The following is a 21,656-nucleotide window of genomic DNA, read 5'->3' on the forward strand; positions in this document are numbered from 1 at the left end:
ACTTTCTGTAAAAAGTAATTAAACCGTTTAGTATACTATAAAACCCAGAGTAAACATACTAAATTTCCAAGTGAGGCACAGGTTCTGAATTGTAACGGATAACTAATGGCAAATAACTCTGGAACTATTTTGAGTTAAGGACTGCATTCCCAGAATTTTAAAAATAGCATTTCCTATTACTCTTTGCAAACACGATACCTAGAAGAAACTTTTTTTTTAGAAGAGCCTGGATTTTTGTAACGTGTTGCTCTGGAGAGGTTTTTTTTTTATTATTGTTGCTGTTGGTTGTACTACAGTAAAGTCAGGAAGCCACAGAAGTAGATCAGGTACCACTGCTCTTGGCAACAGGGCAAAATAACTGACTGTTCAGGGCAGAGGAGTTGAGGGACTGCTGAAAACAGCAGTTGCTGGTAGATAGAGAGGACCAGCTGGGACTGGGAGGCTTCCTGCATCCCTCCTGGCCATTAGGCCATTAGTCCTCAACGATGGCACCGAAGCCCCTTCAGAAAGGGACGTAGCCGGGCGTTACTTCTGCCGTTTGTGACAGAACCAAGCTCAAAAGCTTAGGAGTCACTGCCCTGTTATTTTCTGCTCTTGAATAACTGCAGAAAGGAGAGCGTAAACCTTTTCTTGGTGGTTGATTCTACGTAGCTACGATCCCCATGAAGATCTGACCAAGATCAGTGGAGTAGCTGGGTTTTTTTAATGACCTTAATGTGCAAAAAAATAGATAAATCAATTTAAAAAAAAAATCTTAAAAAAGTGGTTAAATAGACAAATTTTGCATTAGGAGCTCAAAATGTTAAGTTTGGAAGTTGTTCATAGCTACTGGAAATTATTCCATAGTTTCCTTCTCAGAAAATCTCCCATATACCTATTTGTGTGTGTGTGTATATAGGTAGGTACACACACACACCCTGACAGGTGTGTGTGTATATGTGTATGTGTGCACCTATTTAAAAAAGTCTGGGCTGCTGAAGTGAACGGTTCTGCTCTTTCTGAAGGATACTGGTGTTGAGAACAGTTGCTTCCAGTAGCTAAGGCCAGTCCACGGAGAGCCAGAGTCTGTGAGTGATGGATGGTGATAAGCACGTTGTGGATGGGGGGAGCAGGAGCACAGAAGCGGTGTGGCAGTAATATTTAGTGCCTTTGGGGGGGACAGTTGTTTGCAAATTGTTTGCACTGCGGGTGTTTAGCAGGGTTTTTTTACGCCAAGATGGTTTGTAATGCAGTGCTCTTACCTGGAAGCAGTGAATGGTGTGTATGACTAGGGTATCATTTGAGAGGGTGGGGCATTCTCCTAGACAGTTTGTTAGAATGCCTTTTTTGAACCTTATGTGGTCCCTCACACGTGTGTATTCTGGAAGGGCTCCAGTCTCGGGTTGGTGGGTGACTCGTAGAATCATTTAGATTGGAAGAGCCCTTGAAGATCATGGGGCCCGGCCATGGTTTGTGGGCCGGTGCTGCTGGAAGAATGGGTACAGTAATTTCAGGAAAAGATTCCAAGGTGGTTTTCTCTGTTTTGAGAATCATCTGTGTTTACCTTGGGTATACTTCAGCCCTTTTCACTCATGTGGCTGATTCAGAAAATTCTAGATCCATGTTGACTCCCAGACGCTAGATTTCCATTTGTTCGTAGCTTTTCCCCCCTGATGATGGTAACACAGAGAGTTAGTTGTTACACTTTTCACTCTAAGCATCTGAGTATAAATTTAGCATCAGAGAACTGCAGACCTTTTGAAATAGCCATCTCAGTCATCTGTTGCTTCCTTCTGTGTCCTGATGTGACCCTCAGTCAGCATCTGAGATCAAATGAAACACCTTCCTGTATTTCTGCTTGAGTGACAGTAGAATTTGTCTACTGACCTTTCTACTCTTTGCTTTTCTCTGTAAGGGTGCTTAGTGTCTTCTGAGAGGTGGGTGTTTTCCTCAGCCTCCTTTTTTCTGCTTCTAATGCAAAAACTATATTGGTTTTCCTCAAAATGTTATTCACTAAAATTCACTGTCCATGACCATCTGATGCGTGTGTAACAAAACTAAGCACTGCTGCTCATCTGGTTGGATGTTCAGGGTAGGCTCATGGAGGAGATTCATGGTTCTGCTGTTAGGTTTTGCGGGACCTCAAAGGCTCACAGAATTCAGATGTGTCCCTGGAATTTACTTAATACAAGTAACAAGATCTTACAGGCTTAAATGCTTTATAAGATGCATTATTTCTTTCATAAAATCACGTCTGAGAACAAGTTTAGCTTGGCGTTGCCTGTAATCAATGCAGTTGATAGAAATGTGGGTCCAGCAGTACAGTGAGATACTTTGTAAGAAGGTAGTTAAACATACGTATGTAACCTAAATGAACAGGAGTGGTCAAACTGACCTCAGCACTGGTGAGACTTCTTGTGTCCATATGTCGAAGGTGGGAGGTGATCTGGGAGCACAGCAGAAGAGTTGGGGGGAGAAGTCCAAGTAGTTGGGGCACAATAACCGGCTGATGAGTTGTTTCTCTTTTAGCGAGCTGTTGCATTGCCAATCTAGTTTTCTGCAAGTCGTAACTGAAGATCAGCAGATAATTATAGTCAAGAGTACCCTGTCTCTAGACACCCCCCCTAGTTTTGCTAGTCTGTGGTTAGCATCCTGTGTGTAACTCGGAACAGAGTACCTGACTGAGCATTGCATTATTATTGAATAAGAAAGTGAAGAAGTCCGACCTCCTTCAACAGTGACTCTTCTTTACTCCAGCCTGCAAACAAGCCGCAGCGGCTGTGGGATGGTCCGGCACGCTTGCTGTCATAATTCTAGGTTTTAGGTGTTGGTTAGTCCTTCCCTTCTCAGAAGGCTTAATATGCATTTTAGCGGAGGCTCTCCCGTTGAACGTTTATGAAAGGTGGGGTCAAGCAAAGGGCTGGCTGTGGCTGAGGAAGAGCTGAGGGAAGTGCAGAGAATAGCTAAAGTGGTTGGTTCCTTGAAGACCAAGTCTGTGATTCATCCGTTTGGAAATGAAGGAGAAGAAAGCAGTGCCAATTAAATATCAAAAAAGGTTACGATAAGCATCTAAACTATGGGGAGAGATCACAGTCTTTCAGCATTTTTATTCCCTGCAGCTGCAATATGTAAACTCGGGAAGATGACTGAACATTGATACTTTAAAAGTTCAATAGTCACGCTTGTTATTGAATGCAGTTACTGAGAATTGACAGACGAAAATATTTTTGAGAGGAGTTTCCAAGTAGAGATCATATTTCCACTTTAGTGTGCAGCAAAACCAGTGCATTTGAATGGCTGTCAGGTCTGGTAGAAAGAGAGAATAGCTGCTCTGTGGTAAAATATTGCAAAGGATATAATCAGTCTCCTTCAGAACCAGTGGGAGTTTATTTTACTTTTTATTCTTCATAGGTGTGAATTCAAAAGCCACTCAGACCAAATGTCAGCAGTAGTTTGAGTGTTTGGTATTTTGAATTTAATTGCACTGTTTGCACAAAAACTCCTGCACATATTCCTGGCTGCCTTTTAAACATTTATATCTACTTTTTTGCCTTTTATAAAAATTAATAAAATGAGGTCCTTGAAGACCCTGAAAAATTTAAATTAGTCATTCTTGCTGAAATAAATTGATTAAAAAACGTTAAGGAAATACATCTGTAGACAAATACAGACCTTTCCTCTGTATGCTGTTTGAAGGTGTTTTCAGGCCGTTTGAGTACAAAATAATTGCCAATTTCCACCTTTGATATCTATCACTGTGTTACTATTAGGAGATTTATTTTTTTAATGAGTCACTGCTAGGTGCTGAACGAGTGAGTGAAGAAATATTTTAAGGAGAGCCGTATAGAAGAAAACTAAAATTGTTCATGAAGACTTTGCTCCACGTACCTCATGGGGGTAGCTTTAGTAGAAATAACAGGGCAAGTGTAGGTAAATGGGAAAAGAAATGGTTGAAAATTGAAAGCTAAGGGCATGGTGATGATCAGTTGAGAAAGGGAGCTGAAATTCTGTTGGTTTGGAGTCTGTGACCTGATGCAGTGGGTAGTGAGCAGAGCCCAGCTGTGGTGGGTCCTGCTGCCTTGTATGACCCTGTGCAATGCCGTCACACGGTCCTGCTTAAGTTAGGTCATGTTAATGCCAAGTCTCCTCTTCATCCGTAGGTCCTGTAGGCTGTCATCTGCCCTCATCTCAAGTCCCCACAGCAGCCCTTGTCCTGATGTCTTCCCACCCTTTAGCCAGGTCCCTTTGCTACTGGTGCACGTCTGGTCCCACTCGTTCAGTGACACCATCCCAGGACCCACACGTGGCACTTGCTGTCTGGTGGCGGGGCGAGCAGAGCCACCGGCGCTCACTCACCTTGCTGGTCCCATCCTGCAACGGCAGAGCCTCTGAGACATGGACCCCAAAGCCTTTGGCTGCTGCAGACTCTGCTCCAAGCAATTTTCAGAATGTCCAAAGAAGCACATCCCCTGTTGTTAAAAACAAACAAACAAACAAACAAAAACCCCAAAAAAACACAAAAACACCACCACAAAAAAAACCCCAACAGCACTTAGGTTAATTTTAGGGTGATTGCTTCTTAAGAGACTCTGAAAACTGGTTTTCAGTTAACAATCTAGTTTACATAAAAGGCACATATTGATGAACATAGTCTGTGACTTTTTGCTCAGTCCCATTATTCTCCTCTAATTCATATGCAGAAGCTAAGATTTCCAGTGATCTCACTGTTTACTGAAATCCAAGTTCTTAGAGGTTAATATTTTTCTGACATTCTGGTGAGAGTTGCATCTCCTGTGTTCTTCACAAAGGACAAGAAAGGAAAAGGAGGAATGTGCTTCCAGAAAGATACAGATGATCCATCAAGAATTAGCTGAATGCTCTTGTGAAAGCTGGAAATTTCCCTAACAGTGTTCTGGCATAGGATGCATATGAATATCTGACAGCCAGATATTTTCCTATTCATATTCAGAACTATTTTTGATGCCAAATATTGCTGATTGACAAATTTGGTATTTGAGTTGCCCATCGTGCTACGAGCCCTTCTCCTGCAAGACGCCTAAACCCATTTTTAGCCACTGTGATAGGAAAGCACTCAGCACTTCACATGGCCAATGCAGCACCCTTTCTGTAGGCATATATAATAAATATAATAAATATTCATAATAAAGTGTGAACCCGTAATGTAACCAGGATGCAATGCCATCCTGCAGTAAGGAAATACTGGAGAGGAAAGGGGTAAAAAGGGTCCTGGGTCATAGAGACAGTAGGAAAAGATGTGCAAAATGAAATGCTGCTGTTAATACAAGAAGGTTTCTGAGAACCAAAGGTGATACAGCAGCATAATGAAATTAAAACAATGTTGGGGTGTTTACGCTTGTTCACTTGCGTACTGGTGGAACACCTCTTGAATTACATACAGCCCTCCTTTATCTGTATGGCTACGTACCTTACTTCCAACTCAGAGCCAGTTATATCAGAATAGCTGATTACACTCAAAATGTGAATGGGATTTTTTTTTCCCCAGAAATTGGTTCTATAAAAAACTGGCTTATTTTAAGAATTCTGACTTCAGACAAATAATCCAAAATTGATGCTTGATTGAAGCTAAAGTACCAGACACAATTTATTGCTTGTTCAAAATTGTAGTGAGAATACTAGCCTTCTGTTTGAAGGACCATCTAAAAATGTTCTAGTAGTTGTTGATGGTAACTGGAGTGAGTTGGAGGTATATGCATATTTGGTATTAAAAAGAACCACCTCTCGGTGTTTTTATACCCATGGGGCTTAAAGATCACTTGCTTGTGACATATTTGATGTGGAACATCAAATTGTCTATCCAGACTTCTAAAAGTTATAACTATATCTTTCTAGTCTGTAGGTTACATTCTACTATGAATATACGTTAAATGTTTTTATTAACATGTTCAGCAGTATAATTTTAAGCCTCATCTTCTTGGTGAAACATTTTTTCCTTAATGCATTGGCATGAATAAATGCCTATGAAAAGCTGGAGTTATATTTTGTGTCTTGAGTCTACTTTGGCTGAAGTGGCGCAGTGGGTTGAATTTTCTATCAGCGAAGGACGGCAGAACATGAAAGTCCGGCTCTGTGCTGGGGCTGAGATTAGATCTGAATGCAAGGAAAAGCAACAAAGGTCCACAAAATATCTGAAATCTGCAAATACTTCCTGTACTTAACCTACACTTTCGTTGCGTGACTGTAAAGAACAGCAAATCTTTGTTCTTTTCCCTCTTGGTTCCCATTCAGCCAGTTCAGAGACACAGGAGAAAGGTTTTGGGGAGCAAACTCGTTATCAGTCTTCCTACAGTTTCCATCTGATTCTGTCAACAGCAAGCACATCAAAACCGTGAGCTTACAGCCGCTTTTTAAACATCAAAAAAGTTTTGTAAACATTATTTTATATATGTATAAATATATAATATATATAACATAAATTAATATAAGCATAGTTTATGAATGTGTAGTTCCTTTATATCTTTTAAAGTTTAGCTCATATTGGAGTTGGTAAGAATCTAAGCTATGACTTTGAGTTCAAGAGGGAATTACATCTGCCTGAGTGGAGTGGAGAAAGGGCAAGTGTTTGTCTTGGTAAGAACCCCAAATTTTCAAGTGGGGTCATTAGACTTCTAGAAAGTTATTCAGGTTTGTGAAAACCTGTTGGAAAACTTCCAGGAAGAGTTGTTCAGATTCATCTGTTCGTGAAAACCTGTATCTTTGGTCTGTATTGTAGAAGGTTCTGATAGTCCTCATCATTTAATAAACAGAGAATGAAAGTCTTAGAAATGCTTCTCTCCTCCTTTGTGCCTGCGAGGAAGGCGTTGGTTTAGCAGTCTGGTGATTTTGTGCGCAGGTGGGATCGTTGGCCATAGGTTCAGTGATTCATATATTGAGAGTAGAGAAGGCTCTAGCATGCCTTACTTAAAGCTGGAAATATGGCAGGAAAAATGGGTCATGGCTTCTTACAGCTCAGCTTGTGGTAATTTGAATCTGAAATAAATTAATAGAGCAATCCTGTTTATGGATCATCAGCTGCAGAGGTATTATTAAAGAACTTGTGTCCCTGTTCACTAGGAACACCTGTATGTAAAGCCATATTGTAATTGTTCAGACACGCTGAATCAGACTTCACTGTCTCAAAACAAAACAGAAAATATAAATATATGGAATGTCCCAATCCTCATACTTATTCTTTTTTTCATCTCAACAATGTTACTCTTTCGGAAAACCCTCATAAAAGCAATCCACTCTTTTCAGTTAAAAGCCATTCATATGGCAACAAACCACTGTTCTTCCATTTATATCTGTATTCATCCATTTAAACTCTAAAGCTTTCCAGCTTACTTCTTGGATTTATAGCCAGCTGGCTGCTGTGTGTAACATGAACATATTCTGACTGTGCATGAGATGTTTTGTGTCATTTAACTCATAATTGTAATGCTCATTCTAAGCCACAGCTCACCTGCATGCATTTAGCATTGACTGTGCGAGCTCCCAGAGTCACGACTTGCCATCTCATGTATGTACAATCTACTATTATTAGAGAAAAGTTAAGTAAAAAAAAAAAAAATAATAAATTCCTCAACCCTAAAACAAACCCCCAAAAAGCCCTCCTGGAATGTGGTTTGATAAAATGAATATGTTCAAGATGGTGGGCCATAGCTGAGCCAGCTCATGTGGGATCAGTGCCCACTTTTTGGCATTTACAGTAAACTTTGGAACAACTTTTTAACACAAATGCTTTAATAGCAAGTGGGTAGGGGGAGGCAAGGCAGGGAAGAAGGACATAAGCACTCTTTTTTTTTTTTTTTCTTTTCTTTTTTTCCTCTCTCCTTATGAATGCTAGATTGCTGATTTTTCTAAAGATAGTCTGATAAGCTGTACCTGTTTATTAGCAGTCTTAGAAATCAAAGTCAAAGAAATTCACTGGAACTGAAATTCTGCAGTGTCTGCCCTAAATTACTGAATCATCAATAAGAAGCTTACATTCAAAGAAAACATGAATATTAAAATTTGGAAGCGTACTTTGGCTTTGTAAGAAATACAATCTATTATTATTTTTTCTTTATGCAGCATCGCTGGGTTCTAAGAGAGGCAATAGAACCATTAATTAATAGTAGTAGTCCTGGATAATGTCATAATAAGCAATACAACGTATGAAAGCACGTTTATTCTTGCCAGCTATCAGGGGGAACCTTTACATGTTTTAAAGGCCCATTAGGTTTGTTTACAGACTGAGCTGGAGCTGGTGGGCTTCGCTTCCAGTGGAACTGCTGTTGGCAGGGGCTGAACCAGACTTTACTGCTTGACTCTGATATTGAGTTTCCGATGGAGAGCAGCCTCCCTGGGACAGCGGGTACATCCCATACCAGCGTAGTCCCCGAAGCTAGGGTGTCTGGGGGTTACTGTCGTACAAATGGAAATAACAGAAATTCTATAGATCAGAAACAATTTTCCACAATGGAGAAGGTGGGCAAGGAATCAAAACCGTGCCTTCAGGTATATTACCCAACAGTACAACAAAAACGTGCTGGGCTTTAAATTGCACTAGCAATCTGGAAAGGATTTTCTGACTGGAGCTATGTTAAGTGTTAATAGTGGAACCTGGGTACTTTTTCTTTTGATCTCTCCTTGAGCTCATATAGAATAATAGGATCAAAATAAAATGCCATTTATATGAACACCTTGTTCTTTTGATGTCGGCACAAAAAATTCTGTCTGCAGCTACAACTTAGCAAACAGTGCATCTGCTCCTTTTAGCTGGACCTTCTACTTTATCATTACTTTTAATAAATGGTGTCACAGCCATTTTTTTGTGTAGTTCATGAACTTGGTTGTAATTTTTCCCTAAGAGTCTTTGCGTTTCTCGGAAGAACTAAGAACAAGGTATGCGGGACCTGTAAACTGGTGGCTTATGGTCAGTTGCGCATGTTGAATACATGATGTAAACATTTGTGTGCTGCTACATTTGCAGATACAACATTAATTGTTCTTTGACCACTGGGGCAAAACTGTTAAATTAGTGTACTCAGAATGAGAGAGAATATATGGTTAAGTGCCCCTGAAAATAGCAGGGGTAATTGTGGTTATCATAGGTGCTAGGTTTTGGATCCCTGGTTTTTCCATCAGGAAGGTGATGTACCGCGTGATGTCTGGGTGGGAGCCAAGCCTGTTTCTTCATTGCCCACCTCTGCAGGAAAGACCGTAGAAGTATGACAGCTGGTAGTTACGGATCCCCTTTGCTTTTATGTAGAGATCCACAAGACAGATAATCCACAGGGGAACATGAGCATCTTTCAGCTCTTTATTCCCCAGGGTTGGTGGTCAGGAGTGTTTCTTTGGAAGTCATTATTGTGAGTGCTTAAAGTAAAGCCGCTTCTTCATGCCCTTTCAAATCTCTTATTAAGATTCTTCTCCACCAAAGTCTCTGACTGCACAGAAAGAGCTCAGCTGTGTTTATTACGATGATTGATAGTGTCTCATTGTGATCCCTGCTTCAGTTGTCATAACCTCCAAGAGTAGCTGGGATGGGCATGAAGCACGGCACCAAATGAAAGCAAATAACCCAAAGTGCTGCAGTTCACCAGTGTCATCGTTGCTGCTGTCCAGGAAGAGGGATTAGCGAGTGTGAAGAAACACTAGTGAGGAGAGGTCCAGTGGCCACGCACAATCCTGGGTGTCGAATGTGTCTCCCTCAAGCTTTGCATCCCACTGAAATCTATATTTAGCTATTAAGCTTATTAGCTAGGAATGGTCAGCTTGTTGTATGCCGTATGCAAGGAACACGGCTGGGTAAGTGCTGGGTAAGTGTTTAGGCTCTTGCTGAAATGGCTGCAGTTGGGGTTGCTGCATGTGAGCTATCTTCCAGCAAGTTCTGCTGCAGACCTAGCTGAATCTCTGTAGTCCTGCCATGCAGCAGTATTCCAGAAAGCCATAACCATGGCTATCACCTATAACCCTATTCTTATAAAACAGTACAGTATAATTCATTATACATTATATATATAAAAAAGTTTTGTTATTATACGGTATTAAAGATACCAAGCTAGTTGGAGCACCAAAAGTGGTGTGGACATACTTGTGCAGTACTGCACTGGGATTGATGCCTGCTGCCGAGATCAGGTCTCCGTGCTAACGCAGCCGCTCTACCTCCACTCCTCCTGCTAGTTAGCACAGAACTAGCTAGTAAGAACTAGTTTACTGCTGCTAGTAAGAAAGTTTACTGCTCTCATAGTCTAAAAGGCGCTATCTGTCCAGCTCTTAACGTTAGTGGAATATGTGTCCCTGCTCATCTTTCACCGGTTCTTGTGTTGTATCCCAGAATTCAGATCTACCTTTTGCATCAATTAAAGGAGGGGTGTAGGACTCTTTGGACAAGGAGTTCAAGTGAAAAGAGTGATAAAAATTGATAGTTTTTCTCCTTACAATAAAAATGTGATTGCCCTAGTTCTGTGGTTAGCATGAAACGAATTGGCTCTGTCATGAAGTCAGTGGGGTACAAGCTAATACAAGGTAGTAAAGGAATAATAATAAAGTAAACCAGCAAAGTCCACGTCTTTTATGACAGAAACAGTATGATCCTGTTGCAGTCCTAGGCCCTGCTGCAAATAGTGTTTTCTGATGCCTTGATAAGTCCAATTTACATATATACAAAGTGTATGAATAAAGTTACAAAAGTATGCTCAGTATTTTACTTTTTTTTTCCTTGAAAGTAATTTGCTATTGTTCAAACTTTCAGCTTTCACTGGTTCTGTTTCCAAAACCCCAAAAGGAAGAGAAAATAACAAAAGTCCATAAAGGCAAAAGGGATATGTTCTCATTTCAGTTCACAGAATTTCCTGCCTTTAAACAATACAAATATATGCCCTTAGGTTTCTAACGTGCTGGAAGGATACCGAATCCTTGAAACAGATCAAATTAAAAGCAAGTCTGCAATAGCAACAGCGAGTTTTACCAGCACGTCCAATAGATCTCAACAAGAATTCACAGGGTTTTAACCATGTTGCCAAGCCTTACAAAATCCTAAACTGCTGACTCCATAAAGAATAAATGCTCGAAACCAGCAAGCAAATTCTAGGCTGAATTGGACACAAATAAAATCTGATGCTTAATAATTGTTCCCTCTTTGTTATAGGTTGCGTTTAAAGAAATTATTTGATAGAACGTTGAGATGTATCCCCCAGAGGAACAGCCATGGGCATTGGCTATGTAAAACCTTTTAAAGTACATTGCCTCCCTTCGTTACGGTTCCGCATGGAACGGGCTGACGGTGTTACTCCCAGCACTGGGGTGAAAGGCATGAGGAGCACTGGGGCACCTGGCAGTGGTTGTCACCACGTAGGGCGTGGCAGGTTGGGGAGCTGGTGTCCTGAGAAGTGGTGGCTTGGCCATAGAAGGAGGGAGATGCTGAAGAAGCTTCTCCTTGGTGTCATTAAATGCTTTGGGTTTTTTCCGTTTGCCTTTAAATTCTCATGTGCTGGTCTTTCTTTCACTTTTTTGACCTATTTCATCAGAAATCTCGAAGTACCATACTGGGAGTACTGCTCTTCATGGTCACGGCAGGTGTATCTATATGAACAATGGAGCTGTAGAAACAAGGCATTGGGCTGAGCAGTCACGGTCAAGCTCTTTGCATCTCTGAGGTTTCTGATCTTATTATTTTATATTTTTTTAAATATAGCTACTGCAGTAATGTTCGAGATGGCCATGTCCTGCTGCAGAGCAGGTGACAGCTCAAGGTGTTCACAAGCCTGTATCTCCTTACCAGGTAGGCACCATCCCTCCTGTTGTCCATCCTGTAGATATATGTCACCAAGCTGGTAACTCAGCACATAAGGGTAACGGTGCTGGTTTTATTGAGGCTGTTTTCTCCTTTTTCCAGCAGAAAGATGAATATTTCTTTTCTCGGTGTGTCTTTAATATCATAGGTAGCTCAGCAACGCACCACATGTGTTTTTTACGTGATTTGGAGGTGCAACCTCTCCGAGGAGCCTTCTGGTATGTGGATGCTGAAAGGCAGATGATCAGTGATCTTCTGTCATACTGATTTATAGCAGAGAAAGGGAGTCCAGGGGTTTGGGGTTTCCTTTTTTCCCCCCTCTGTAACGACACTGCTACTAGTAGTAATAACATTTTTAGAGCCTTCTCGCAAAAAGATGATCTTTCTAGGGCAGAGAGATGCTGCCGTTCTTGTTCTAGAGGTGGAGAGAGACTTTTAGCGTTTGAACAACGAGGCACTGACCCACTAGCAAAGTTGGCATTAAAATTCAAGAGTTGCCTCTAAAACACACCGCTTAGGTGAGACACAGATGCGTACCCAGGTAAACTTCAGTTGTAGTGCAAAAAAAGTGCAGGTAAATCTGGTACCGTAACACATTGTCAAATGGAGGTCAGGTCTTGGCATTACCCCGCGGTCCTCAGCGCCCGCGGCAGTTGACCGGACATCTGCTCTGACTGTGGCTGTGCTAGCTCTGCAGCCGCCCTGTGTTTTTCTTATTTGAATGTTATACTGATGACAAAACGTGTTTTAGATTTTTGTGTGCCTCCAATTACTATTTTCAATTAATTTCTCTAGCTTTGTCAGGTAAAAGTTTCTTCAGTTAAGCCTTTAAGTGGAGGTAGACTTCGTTGTTTCTTTATTTCTTGGGGTACCTGAGAAAGTGTTAAATAATGCAGGTGAAATATGTGTTTTCTTGAGAAACACACAGAAGTTTGGATTTGCGTGGTCGAGTGACTTATCAAAACCAGATGTGAGCAAGTGGAACATTTTACATAAATTTATTAAAATCATTATTTACCTGTAAGTTATAAGAAGGGCTTAGTTGCACTAGTTTGTTGCCAATATGTACTGCCAATAATCTGCCAAAAAGCAGCTTGCTGGCAAAATCACTGAAATGGTTAGCTTATGCTTGCACAGAACATTACAACCCCGAGTCAAATGAAAACCTACTATAAACGAACTCTTTGATGGTGGATTCGCTGGAATATGGTATTGATATATGGTACACAGTTTATATGGATTATGTATACCGTGCAAGAAATATGGATATCTATTAAGGGTAACTTGATATGTAATCGGTTAGGACAGTTATTGTTTTCAGTATTTGCTATGAATAAGATCACACAGTGACTGTTCAGTTTTAAAATACAGGCTGTTCACGTGCAGCCCAAAGCACTAGCATACTATTTGTTCAATTAATACAGAAAGGCTATTGAAAATGTAAAATATCTGACATCTATACAGAGTAATTCTAAAGGCAGCTTTTCTTCTAGGAACAATTTATACATTACATAAACTTATATTTTTCATCCAAGTATCATTTCGAGAATAGCAAGTTTAAATATTGGAGGCCATAGGGAAACATAATATTACGATAATGTTCTTTGGTGCGGTTTGGAAGGTTTTAGGAAACATTTGGAAGTATTTTTCTCATAAAGTCACTTAACTATTGAAGTGTTATGATAGCACTCCCTTCTGCATTGCGTATGTTGCAAAACAGCCTGTTTAAAGGGGACATCCATTCCATATATCCTGATTAGAAGTATTTCCACAAAACAGGAAATTATATGTTACAGGATCCTGGTATTAGTTTTAATTAAAAAAAAAAAAAAAAAAAAAAAAAAAGACAAGATGATTTAAGGAGTGGTATCAGTTTTCAAACACCCATTTCCAATTCTGTTGAGCAAGAAGGGATACTGTATTGTCTGGAGCTGTATATGAAATTTGCATTTTCTAAATAAGCACTGGAGAGCTGAGCAGGTTTTTTTCTGTTTAAGTAAGCACTAATAAACAGGACCAATCCTTTAGGATTCTTAAAAAACTTGCAATTCTCAGAAGCCTAACTTTTTTCCCCATAGTGTAATTCATTCTTTTGAACTTCTGCAGAAGCAGAACTGAAGTCAACAATTTCTAAATTTCTGGCAGTTGTTATCAAGGGGACTCTTAGGGCTCCAAAACTGTGTCTGTTACCTTGCAGTGTTGGTGCAGCAGCTCTACACAGTCATGATGTTTAATTATAGAGAAAATTACTTTTTTTTTTCCTAAACTATCAATTAATTCATGTTTTCATATCTTGTGCAAAATAATGCATAAGTTATTTTCATCTGTGTTATAAAATATGTATTGTAGTTCATTACCATCTTACTGAGGAGTTTTTAAATTATCACCATTTCATTTGTTGAGAATGATGTTCTTAGAAATTATAACTGCACAGATTCTTGCATACATTGTTAAAAGATTTCAGGGAATTGGAAGGTGTAAATTCAGAAATAATATATTTAGGGTCAAACTCAGTCTCACCTGAAGTGGAAGGGAGCTTTGCCTTTGACTTAAGTGGGTCCAGAGTCTCCCCTCTGCTATCAAAATGCAGAATAATCACTATCTGTTTTGCATTGGGTTTTTGTTGTTTGGTTTTGGGGGTTTTTTTGCTAACCTAGAGCACCTAAGATATTGTTGAAGTCGTTTGTCAGGAATAAATATGTAACAAAATGGGATAATTCCACAAGTAATGGATTAGGCTAGACGTGCTTAGGGCTGGAATGATGTCCAACAGCAGCAGCAGCATGGAGGACCCCAAACCAGGAAAGCTTAGACTTTCGGGCATAGATTTGTTTTGGAGTAGTTTTACCGGCCTTTGGTCCTTTTTTGGTAGTTTCACTGTGGGCTTGTGTTTTGGAAGGTAGTATCTTGTTATGTATTTTGGGAGTAATGGTTGTAAAATGCTTTAGTTAAAATCCTGGTTATCTAGGATGCAGACTTTACAGCGCATCTTGAGCGGTGATCTTAGTGTTAGAAGCTCCAATGTAATACTGAAGGGGAAGGTGGAGGTCAGGTTGACTATCCTTCTTAGATTGAGGTACAGATACGTCATCGTGAAGAATAAACTAATCGGAGTGTTGAATCAGAGTGAAACTAGATCGGGAGGAAAAGTGTAAATGCTAAGTAAAAGTGGGGATTTGTGGCAATGTCAGATACGGATACTAGATATTGAGGGATTTTGCTCAGAGATTATTTGGGAAAACAGGTGGAAGTTAAGGTTTGAGGAATCTGAGAATTATCTTGTTTCTCTTCTACTCTGTACTGCTGACACCTCTCCTCTCCTGCCTTGTCTCATCTTCCTTCCCAGCTCCAACCGACCAAGTTACCACTTGAGTCAAAACCAACCACCTGCAGTTGAGCTGGATGCAGCCTCTCTTCTCCCAGAGCATCTCTGGATCCTGTGGGCTGATCAGGCACACTGCTGGAGTGACAAAGGTTGTTGCATTCAGCTAATTTGTTGCTAAAACAGCAGTGTTTTGACTGGTTTGTCGGAAAGAAGTCAGATCTCATGATATCCCTTTCCTGGTGCATCTTTTGGTATGGATTGCATACCAGTTCTTCTCTCTCTCTGGCCAGGAGATGAGTATTAGGAAGGAAGACGTCCTGCTGCTGCTGTCAGCTTCAGCTCTTTCCTGTGGTGTTTTTCCCTTTGTAGACCTTCCTGCAAGCTGCTAGCTGCAGCACCTCTCACACACTTAGTGTCTGAGTGTGAAACTCCATCCTTGGCCTTTGATGATGGTTAAAACTGGACTGGATGAGGCTCTGAGCAACCTGGTCCAACTGGATGGGCTTCGAGCACGAGGTTGGACCAGAGATTGTCCAGACTCTGCAATTCCCAGAGTCTAGTCTGTATTGCTCCATGTCAGGGAAGAGAGAAGATAGTTGAGAGAAGGTAACAATCATGTCTCAAATAATATTTCATACTTCTGTATCTTGTAGTTTGCAAACAGGGAAATCGGTGTAAACCCTACTTATTCTACTCAGGAAAATGTGTATTGTACCATGGGAAGACAAGCTGAGTCCCAGATCTTTAATTTTCTTTTGTCATGCCCTTCCCAGTGCTTAATCTTGGCTCAGTTCAGTTTTCTTTTTGTTCTCTCTCTTTGCTCCTAATCCTTGTCCATGCTTATAAGCCCCTAATATTTATATGGCATTATCTGTGTTAGAGATTACTGCTGACAAGTAATCTCTTCCTTCTTCTGAATGAATTACAACTATTGCTAAAGATCAGAAAGTGAAATTAGATCCCCAAAAGTATGTGACAACTTCAGTAAACCCTAATATCAAATTCCCTAAATATTAGGAATCTTCTTTTGAGCTTTTCGGTTTGAACTGTAGCACAGCTTCAGGACACCTGAACACACTCAGCAACTCTTTTTTGCTGTAGAGCAAAATGTGACAGTAGTTGCAGAGAAAAAAAGAGAAAAAAATTGCTGAACTGAGGCTAGTCTCCCAGTTTTGTCATTTGTTGCAATCTTTCCATAAGTAGGTAAATATAAAAACATTGGGTTTTCTGCTGTCAGGTAATCCAAAACATTAAATATATAAGTGTATAAATTTATATATAAGTATAAAAACATAGTTGCTGCCTATTCCAGTTTGGCCTCCAAAGAATTGCTTTCATAACCTTTCTTATTTGCCTTTTTTTTTTTTTTCCTTCTTTTTCCCTTAGAAAAGAGTGTGGACAAAATTCTGACTTTTGAAAAAGCTCAGAGATACCCACACAGCTTTGATATTTGTACAGCTTGGCCAGTCATATGTGTGCATGGTTGTATCGTTTTGCATGTATTTGTAGTAACTGGGGGAGCAAATTCAGCATGGGAACAGGATCAAGTCAAGGAAGCAGAAAGTAAGAAAGTGGAATTTCCTAGTTATTGCGAAGGACAGAAGTGCTTGTCCATTGCAACCATTCTAAGCCAAATGGGCTCCAGGTATTGGGATCACAGCTCTCCAGAGCTGCTTCAGGTCACATCAATTCTACTGAAGATGTTACAGTTGGCAAAGAGGCAGTGGTGATTGTGTTTAAAGACAGACAAAGGGGATTCTCAGGCCATGAGTTGGTTAAAGTGTAAGTTACGCTGTGACGGTGTGGCAGTGACGAAGGAAACGCAGCAGCTCTAAAATGTGTGAGCTCCAGCTCCAAGGCCTGGGGGAGGTTTCCAATATATCTGATTATGACTGTCTCCCTTTGTTATTCAAAACATATTAATGGCAACATTATAACAACAACAACAAAAAAAAGTAAAAACCCACTTCACTTTCAGAACCATCTTTAACTTTGCTTCCAAATGTAACTACGGTTACAGAAGGGCCAGTTTTTATGAATTCAGATTCCTTTTTTTTTTCTTTAGTTTATATTCATTCTTAACAATTATCCTTGCTTATCAAGAGCGACTGTTCAAACCTATTCAAAGTTTACAGTGTACAGAACTTGCCCAGATAATTTGATGTAACCTAAACCAGCACTCCAGTTAGTCTTTCTAATGTGGTTTCTGTTCATTGAGCAGTGACATCATGGCCCTTCCATCTTTTTTTTTTTTTTTTTTGTTATTGTTGTTAATAAAATGGTGCACAATGTGACTCTTGATGCCTTGAAAAGGAAAACAATTCCCATAAGTAATTTTTCATTAGGGCAAGTAAAGCGCTGTGAAAAAACACACCATGTAACATGATGGCATGAAAGAGCTGGGGAAAATGCACATGTCTGATTCAAGGAAAAATACATGGGTTTCCTCGGAGTGGGGTTTCATGGCATAAATGAAAAGAAAATACATAATACATAGATTGAGGAGTTTGAAAAAAACAGTTATTCAAATTAGCAAATATTTAGATTAAAACTCTGACTTGTAGTATATGGGATTTTCATTATATATTTACTACTTTTAATTTTTAACCCATCTTTCTAACTAAACATCTATACCCAGTATGCAAAAAGGGAACGTTTTCAAGGCTTACTGTTTTTGAAGTCTTCATAAAGTTTTAAAATTGACTGTTAAACGTATCAGAGATCCTCAAAAATCTGAATAAATAAAAGACTTAACAGCTTGGAAAGTTTTGGAAACAAGTCGTGATACTAAAATTAGATATCTAAGTCTCTCACTATTTGTTCTGAACTTTCAGTGTTTAAATATATATGAGTTGCGCATACAAGTAAAACATTTTCCAGTTTTTTTTTAAATATAAGGGACAGTACCTTGTGGAATCTGTTGAAAGTGTTCATGTTTGTATGCTTCGCTGGTAATTTTTTCTGGAAAGTTTCACATGTAGAAGATTTCACTCCCACAAGTTAATCATAACAATAAATTCCTTCTCCCGTATTACAAATAGAATGCTGTGGCATTTTTCTAATGTGCCTAGTGTGTGCCCTAACTAAGACTGAGAGAGCTGGTGCATCCTTCTCAATAGCCAAGCCCTACCTACCTGCTGCAGTGGCTCTCTAGCTTGTTTTTTAGAATCATAGAATAGTTTGGGTGGGAAGGGACCTTGAAAGGCCATCTAGCCCAACCCCTGCAATAAGCAGGGACATCTCCAACTAGACCAGGTTGCTCAGAGCCTCGTCCAACCTGGCCTTAAATGTTTCCAGGGATGGGGCATCTACCACCTCATTGGGCAACCTGCTCCCGTGTTTCACTGCCCTCATGAAAAATTTCTTCCTTATCCCTGTGTCTGCTCCTTCCCCAGCTCTGCTATTCCATAACCAGCCTCTCAGAGGTTGTGTCTTCTGAAATTTAGGCAAGGACTTAAAAAACCTGATGAGCTGTGCAGGGGTAGGTACTGGCTCCAAATAAAACACTGGAGCACTTGTTTTATCTCCAGGTTATAGACTCGTGGCTGGTGACATAGAAGTCCCACAAGCTGTTGATGTTACTAAACAATCGAGATCTGAGCAGATACTAGTTGGAGAGATGATTGTCTGGAAGGTGGCAGAAAAGGAGAATTAATGTGAGCCTGGAAGAGGAAAAACAGAATAGCTGGAGCAGAAATGTTCTGGAGAAAATGTAAACACAAAAATGTGCTAACTAGACGTTGTGTTTCTCCAGCATGCTTTTGGGAAATGCACATGAACCGGTTTAGAAGATTTCGTGGTGTTATTAGTTTATTTTCAGGTCATTTATTTGAGTGTCATAAAGAACATTAGCTAGTGGTTAGGGACTACAGTATCCATTATATCATTCCAATCATATGGACAAGTTTATACTACATATGATTTACAATGGTCTTTCCACAGTTACAATTGTTATAGTCAGGTACAAGGTTTTATCCATGGTTGTACTTAGCAAAATCCGAGTGGCTGAGCACAGAGACGTCTTCCAATCAAAGTCCAAAAAATTAATGCTGTTAGACGAACGCTGTGGGTTGCAGCAAGAGCTGTGTATGGCTCCCTGCCTACATCCTTTATCATGTCTCCGCTGTTGTTAGTAAAATATACAGAACTACTTTATGCCAAAACAATGGAAGTTAATGCAGATAACTTGTTCCAAAGTTAACCATCAAATAAATCTTTTTTTTTTTTAAACTGTTAAGTGAAATGGTGTTCTAAAACTTTAAAAAATTGTCAAGATGATGAATACTGTGTGTGTAATACAAGTAAATACCATGGAATTGATTGCCCACACATGTCTTAAATAAAGGATATTAAATAGTTTATTCCAGAGAAAGATCGGTGAAGTTTTATCTAATATTATTAGAAATTCTGCAGTGACGGATCAGATTTATAAGGGCTGAAAACTAAGAAGAAAACCTCTTCAGAAACAGAAATGGTGCCTTGAGAGGGTGCTTGGCCAGGAGATTAAAGACAGCCAGGGGGATACAGCCTGCTTAGGTAGTCCGACCTCTCATATGTCAAGCAGTTCTTCTTAATGGCAGTGATTTTTCAAAATCTGTTCGTTAAATTTGGTTTGGTAAATCAGTCGTATCAATTCAGTCACAGATTTGGTGGTTTAGGGCACATCCCTTAACCTGTTCCTCCCTTTTCCATGCATAAATATATAGAAGTATATCCTCACGGAGATGTATCCGTACTTCAGAGGAGCCACCACCAGGCAGTTTTAGGTCTATAATTCAGCTTAGACTATCAAAATGTTCATAACATACATGTATGGAGTTCCGGCCACACTGAATTAGTATTTCTATGCTCTGAGAATCTGAGGGTGGCGAAGTTCCTGAGATGGGAATGGTTTAACTCAGGCTCATTTGGGAACCTGTCTTGTTTGTGACGTAGGTAATGGGTTTGGATGAGGTCCTGAATGTGATTGAACTTTTTTAGGTTTTATCTACAGAAGCAGCTCCAATGAATGATGGCGAGCGGTGGAAAAAAGGTAGATCTTGTAGGTGATTTGGTCAGTGGCTTGAAAATGCAGCTTAGTGTAGATGAATGTGAAAAGAATATGCCAAGGGACGGCAAGCTAAATCAAAGGATACACGTTACATGAAATAGTTACACAGCGCACCAACTTTGGGAAGGGGATGTGGGGGTTTGGAGAAAAATCCTCAAAGCAATTAGTCAAGAGCACAACGACAGTAAAGCTCGCGTTGTGTGTGCATGTGTATTTGGGTAGTGATTTGGAAGGAGAAGGGCGTGTTTCTGTTGAAAGGTGCTCCACTGCAGGGTGAAGTGGTTGATTCTGGTGTTCGGGAATATTTGCTTTGCCAAAGAGGGAAGGAAGTGGTTTGTGCACAACCCAGAAATGAGCTGTGGTGGAGTAAAACTCAGAAGAACTGTGGAGGAGGTTAATAAAGTGGAGCAAGCGTTGACTTTAGTAAACAGTTCAATAAACAGACTGTAGTGTGTAAACATTTGGAAATTAAAAGGAAACGGAAAATTTAAATGTCTCTACTTATCTAGGAGAGGCATAATCACACTGAAAGGCATGTAAGTAAATAATATTTGGGTAAATTAACTTGAGGTACAGGGAGGCGTTTAGAGTGAGGATCCCGTGGTGGCCGTGCATGTAGTCCTCTCCATGTTAATTTAGAAGAGTCATGGTTGAATGAAGGAGCTTCACTTGAGTGTTTCTTGGGCAAAGACTGTAATTCATTACTATTTAAAATCAAACAGTAAAAGCAGATCTGCATAAAAAGATACATTTCATCTATTACGGAAATGAGTTCAGTGGCCTCGATATAAATGTGCAAATGCATCCTGTTGTGGAGGTTTTTTTGCATCCTGAACATCAGATGGGAGAGCCAGTGGCATCTGCTGCTGTCTGTGGTACCTCAGGAAGGTCGTGAGTAGGTCTGCCTCAGTTTCCCCACCTTAGCGTTCATTATTCACACTTGTGGAAAAACACAGAAGTGGTTGTTTTCCTCCTACGAAGGGTTGGACAACTCAATCCTGTTCTCCTAGCTGTGGGGTTCTTTTTTTTTTGAATTTGTGGTTAATTTTTTCAGTCAGTCATTACAGAAACCAGGCAAGGCTAGCTGGGTAAGAAGACTCACTTCCATGTTGTGGTATGTGTTTGGCCCATGTTATCAGTTGGCTTTCATTGACCTGTAATGAAGCAACTTGCTGGGCTCAAGCCTGGACAGAATAGACTCACGGTAGGTTGAACACCACTGTGTTTCGCATTTGCTACCAGTCTTAGCTGTAGTCCCGGCAAAAAAAGCCAAGATTTTCCTGGCAGAATTGCCTTTTTGCTTCTCAGAGGTGTTTGCTTTATTTTATTTTAGCAGACAAATAGTTTTGTTCTTGCTGTCAATGGATGTACCGTTAGCAGCGATGTGGTTCAGTGGAGACCTTTGGCTTCTCAGCCAGTGAACCTGTGATTTTATTTCACAGGTACCATATTCACTAAAATACATATAAAGCGTATCATTTACTGAATGCTAGTGGAGTTGTTGT

General features: G+C 40.1%; 1 protein-coding gene across 15 annotated transcripts in view; it reads left to right on the forward strand.

The window, feature by feature from the left end:
- GTDC1 (glycosyltransferase like domain containing 1) overlaps positions 1-21,656 on the forward strand; it is a 184,418-nt gene that overhangs the window by 125,332 nt on the left and 37,430 nt on the right. The gene's annotated exons all lie outside the window — the stretch shown is intronic.

This window comes from Falco naumanni, chromosome 8 (genome assembly GCF_017639655.2).
Source record: "Falco naumanni isolate bFalNau1 chromosome 8, bFalNau1.pat, whole genome shotgun sequence".
Classification (NCBI taxonomy): domain Eukaryota; kingdom Metazoa; phylum Chordata; class Aves; order Falconiformes; family Falconidae; genus Falco; species Falco naumanni.